Consider the following 5,262-nt stretch of genomic DNA (forward strand, 5'->3'; position numbering starts at 1 on the left):
GCCTCCCTCCCAGGAGCCCAGCTGGTCTCCCCACCTCAGACCTGGGGAGAAAACCCCCTAAGCTAGACACCGAGTACCAGGGGACGTGCCTCCTAGGCAGTTGTGGACCGGGAAGTCTCTGGGGATGGATCCGCTCGTGGTTCTGGGCCCCGTGTGTGGAATGGGAACCTGGTGGGAGAGTTTCTGTGTGCAGCGGTTTGCTCTGGATCTCGGGGGTTCCCAGTTTGGCACTGACAGTGCTGTTGTTGACCCGGCCTCCCTGTCACCCTTTGCCTGGGCTGGGCTGGAGCTCGGCCAAGGAGAGGAGGCCGAGGATGTCGGAGTTCCTGCTCAGCCAGTGGACGACGGACCTGATGCCTTGTGGGCTCAGTGACAGTCCCTGGCAGTTGGAGCTGATGTGACTTGGCCCGTTGACAGCAGGAATCTCAGCCACAGAGCAAAGCCTGGTGCAGGGCCTGCTCAGTGGTTCTGTCCAGCTCCCGCCTTGGTGTGTCCTCAGGCGGCTGCCCGCCTCTACCCGATTCCTGCAGCCTGCGCAGAGCACGTGTCCACCGACTTGGTCACCGAAGGCTCTTGGAGAGCCAGGTCCCGCCCTCCCAGCCTCAAGGGCTCCTGCTCTGACTTCTGGACCTTGCTCAAGGGCAAGGGGCTGCAGCCTTTGGCCTCTTTCAGATTCCCATTGGGTGGAGATTTTTGCTCTGCAGACCCCTCCCCCAGGGGGCTCCAGCCAGCCTCCCAGAGGGCCTCCCGCACTTTGCCTGCCTGGCCTCCTGGAGGGAGAGGGGGCCCTGGCAGGGCTGGGGTGTTCCTGGAAAGTAGCATTTTAGGAGCTTCTGCAGCCGAGGTGGCCCTTTGGTGCTCATCACTGCCAGGCTTGTGGGAAGGGCCGGCTCCTATTCGTCTTTTCACCGCCACTCGCTGGGCTTGGGCATGAGGGATCCTCCCCGTGGTTTGTCACTCTGCCAAGAAAAGTGGGTGTTTTTTTTTTTTTTTGCAATCGTGCCTGTGTTCATGTCAAGCCATGTGTTTCCCAAGCACTTGAACTTGTGGGTTGCTGCTGGGGACAGATGGTATCTTGGGCGCAGACCTAGACTCCAGCCACTCCATCCAGTGTGCTGGGTCCTGAGTGCACGGCTGCAGAGGGGGAGGAAGGGAAGACCGCAAGCTGGTGAGTCGGAGGGTTGGGAAAACAACAGCCAAGCTTTATTGAATTACATGCCAGGCACCAGGCTGAGCACCCCACAGGCATCTCATTGAGTTGTCACAGTAACTTATTAAATAGATTTCCCGCTATCACCGACTGTTATTTTATTGCACAGGTAACGATTTCCTGTTATCACTGACTGTTAATTTATTGCTCAGGGGTGCTGCGGTCTCCCTGTCCCTGTCCCTTTGATGGACACCTGTACTGACTCTGAGCTCTTATTATAAGTAAAGCTTCTATGGTCATTTACGCACAAGTCTCTTGTGGACACCTACTTTGATTTCTCTTGGGGACACATCTAGGAGTGGGATGGCTGGGCCACACAGTAGGCACGTGTTCAGGTTTATATAGAGATTGTTTTAAATGCCATATCTTTTCCCAAAGTGATCGTAGGGTATACATTTTCCCCAGGATCAGCAAGGCTCCCAGTGGGCTCCCACCCGCTCTGACACATGGTGGTGTCTGTCTTGGATTCTTCCTGCTCTAGTAGTCCAGCCCAGGCGTCCCCTGTTGCCTGTGGTTTTCATTTGCATGTCCCTGCTGACTGAGGGTGTGGGCACTCTGTCACCTGCTTACTGGGCCATCTGTCTTTTTCTTTGAGGAATCTGTTCGCAACCTTTGCAAACCCCTCCCCGTCTTTTTTAAACCTATTTGCTGGTTCTCTGATGAGTGTCTTGCAAATATTTCCTCCCACTTTCACGGGAAGAAGCCGTGAGCGTCAGTGCAGCCTCTCACCTACTTTCCCTTCTGTGGTCATTGCTGTCTCGTGCATCCCTTTGCCTACCTGGTGGACAGGATCTAGAGGCCCTGCCGGCTCTGCGCGTGGACAGAGGAGTTGGAGGAGGGGCAGGTGGGGAAGCGCAGGCTTCCTTGGGGGGATGGAGAGCAGCCCCTGGAGAAGGAGGGGTCTTAGAAAAAGAAAGCCTTAAATATTAGGGGCCTGGCCTGGATTCTTGGCAGTGGAAGCTCTTTGTGCAGGGAGTGTGAAGGCCTAGCCCCCATGACTCACTTTGGAACCTGGGACAGGATTTCCATTTGGTCACCCTGAGAGCAGTGGCCTCCGGATGCAGATGGGGACCGCGGGGAGAGTGAGCAATTTCATCTCTGTGGGTCCTCCAAGACTCGCCAGGTCCCTGCACATCTCATTTCTTCTTCCCCAGGAAGCCCGAAGGCAGCCGTGACCCCAGCCCTTCCTTCCTTTGGCCCTGGGAAAATGGCTCCTGTGTGTGGACTCAGAGCCAGTGCTCCCGGTGGCCCCAGAATCCCCATGGGCCTGGCTCTGACTCACTCCAGCCTCTAGAAGAGAAGACTTCAGCGGGAGGGTTGGGAAAATAATAGCTAAATAAAATCACACCTGCTCCTCCGGGAGCAGCTCAAGGCAGGAGTGAAGAGAGGCCACCCTCATTTCTCCAGAGCCCATTTGATGGCAGTGGGGCCAGGACCCACCAAAGGCGCCCAACAAATGGGGGGGACCATCCAGCCCACCTACCCAGATGAGGAAACTGAGGCCATGAGAGGGCAGGACTGGGTCAGGGGCAGAGGGAATGGGAGCAGCTTGGGCTGACTCCCAACTGCCTGGAGGGTCCTCCCTGGCCCCACCTGGATGTTCCAGGAGGATTGTCAAGTCTTCTGGTGCCGGAAGACATTGTCATGTTTCCAAGTGGGTTTGGAGGAACGTGTCAGCCCTGAATACTTCTTTATTGAGTAATTTTGACCCCACCATCCCAGCTTCCTTCCCAGAGAGGATGCTGGGACTGGAAAGTAACACCTCATTGTAAGTCAGCCACCCTGGCTTGAGCTCCAGATGACACAGCTGGTCCCCAATGCCACAGGCTGAGTCGTCCACAGGGCTGCCCTCCCCACCCGCTCCTGGTCCCACTTCCTGCCACTTCCCAGGACATGCGTGCCTTCCTGCAGCCTGGCCCAGCTCTGCCCGGGCTGTAGGCAGTGAGCAGAAGGTGACCCACACATGGTGGCTGCACAGCAGCCCCTCAGGTCCTGGGAGGGGAGGCCGAGGAGGGAACCTCATCACACTCTGCCGAGGCTGCTCCAGGACCTTTGCCCTGTACCTCACACGTCTCTCCTCTAGACACACCAGTCAGGTCCCGGCAAGACCTGGGTCCACAACAGAACCCAGCTGTAGAACCCAGCTCCCCGCGTCCCCCCTGTGGGCACCTCCTCCCTCATCAGCCCTTCACCCTAACCCTGCCTCCTCTGCCCCCCAGGAGGGCTTCCACCTTCCTGTGTCCTTTAAAGGGCCCATCCTGGCCTCACCCTCTCCCCCTGCCAAATGGCTCCTCCCAGCAAATGCCCTGGATGCTTCCAGAAGGAATGTCAACGCTGCTCACCGCTACCCCTGAGCAACACGTCAGAGACACGGGGCAAACTGGGAGGCACCGTCCCCTCTTCCCAACCTCGTGAATGCCCTCCTCTGTCCGAGTGGGCTTTCCATCCCGGCCAGTGCCCGAGAGACTCGGGTCCCTAGGTACAGTGTGCAGGAGCTCCCGGCCACCCGCCTCGGGGTTTGAGGCACCGAATTTTGGCTCGTCCCTCCCTGGAGTCAAAACTAGCTGTGCACGTTGGGTAGCGTGGGAGTGGGGTGCTGGGGCGGGTCCAGGGTCTCCTAAACCAGGCAGGATGATGGGCGTGGGCAGGGCCTGTTCCCCAGCAGGCCCTCTGTGTGGCTGGGCCATTTTAGGGTCTGTGATCCTCTTCCTTTCCTTACCCTGTGTTAACACATCCTCATCCTGGAGGGGAGGACATGCTGACTGGGAGGGGCACAAAGGAACCTTCTAGAAATGTTCTGTATTGACACTGTTCAATAGAAATATAATGCAAACCACATAATAATCTAAAATTTTCTTGTACAAAAGAAGCTGGTAAAATGAATAATGCTTTATTTAGCCTAGCATACCTAAAACATCATTTCAAGATGCAATAATATAAAAAATTGTTAATGAGCTACTCTTTTCTGCACATTAAGTCTTTGAATTTGTGTGTATTTCACACTCACAGCCTGTCCCCATATGGACCAGCCACTTTCAAGAGCTCCATAACTACCTGTGGCTAGTGGCTGTGTCATTGGACAGCACGGGTCTCTCCCTGGTCTGCGGGAAGGACAGAGGTGGGGCGTGTGCCCAAAGCAGGCCAGCCATATGCTGGAGACCTATGCATTTTACTGCCCAGAAAGTTGTTCTTGGTTACAAGCATTTGAATGGGCTGGGCTGTCGCTCAGTGGCCGAGCCTGGCACCCCAGCTCTGGGTTCTCAGACGCCCCCTGTGCTTTCCAGAGCCCACCTGGGTACAGGAGCTCCTGTCATGTTCCCCCTCCTTGTGCCGGGGCCAGCTGTCACAGGGCTGTATGTCTCATCCACTTTGACACAAGCTCCTGAGGTAGAGACCGTGGTCTGCTCCTTTGGTAACTCCCCAAAGGTCCCCGGCCACGGCGATGCTAAACAAGCCCGTTTGCTGTCCACCGTGTGGCTGGGCTGTGGGACCTTGACCCTTTGCTTCTCTTTCTCAGTCCTGCTGCAGAGGCTGGCAAAGGAGAGGACGAGGAGAAGGAGGACCGCGTGGGGCTCGGTCTGCCAGCCGCCCCCAAGAACTGCCTTCCACGCCGGGGCATCAGCGTCCTGGAGAAGCTGGTCAAGACGTGCCCCGTGTGGCTGCAGCTGGGGCTGGCCAGGTCAGAGGCAGCCAGGATCCTGCACCGGGAGGTGGCGGGGGTGAGTCTGGTCCCACCTCGTGGGCTGGTGGGGGGGGACACCGGTGCCAGGGCCCGGAGGCTCCACCTGGAAGCAGCTGGGTGAGTGGCTGCCCTCTGCTGCCCTTCAAGCTGCTGCGCCCAGACTCAGGTAGGGACTTGATTCTGCTTTGGGGAGCAGGGCCTGGTGCCCGGCCTGGCCTCTGGGCATTCAGAACCTGGGAGGCAGGGCCGGTGTGCACAGGCGGACCCCATCTGAGAGCTCACCCGGTGGCCAGGGCCCAGAACAGAGCCAGCTGCTGTAGACTCCTTTAATTTACAAGAGAAAATAAGAGGCTGTGGGTGGGGGGGGGGG

At 57.5% G+C, this 5,262-nt stretch overlaps 1 protein-coding gene across 1 annotated transcript in view; it reads left to right on the top strand.

Annotated features, from left to right (window-relative positions):
* The first annotated feature begins 2,282 nt into the window (after positions 1 to 2,282).
* The window catches only part of Rin3 (Ras and Rab interactor 3), an 84,584-nt gene continuing 81,604 nt past the window's right edge, over positions 2,283 to 5,262 (top strand). Inside the window, exons 1-3 of the mRNA XM_048799221.1 lie at positions 2,283 to 2,290; positions 3,423 to 3,430; positions 4,727 to 4,929. The gene's annotated coding sequence lies outside the window, so the exon portion shown is untranslated. The remainder of the gene's footprint in view (positions 2,291 to 3,422; positions 3,431 to 4,726; positions 4,930 to 5,262) is intronic.

Source organism: Marmota marmota, unplaced genomic scaffold (assembly GCF_001458135.2).
Source record: "Marmota marmota marmota unplaced genomic scaffold, marMar, whole genome shotgun sequence".
In the NCBI taxonomy this organism is placed as follows: Eukaryota; Metazoa; Chordata; class Mammalia; order Rodentia; family Sciuridae; genus Marmota; species Marmota marmota.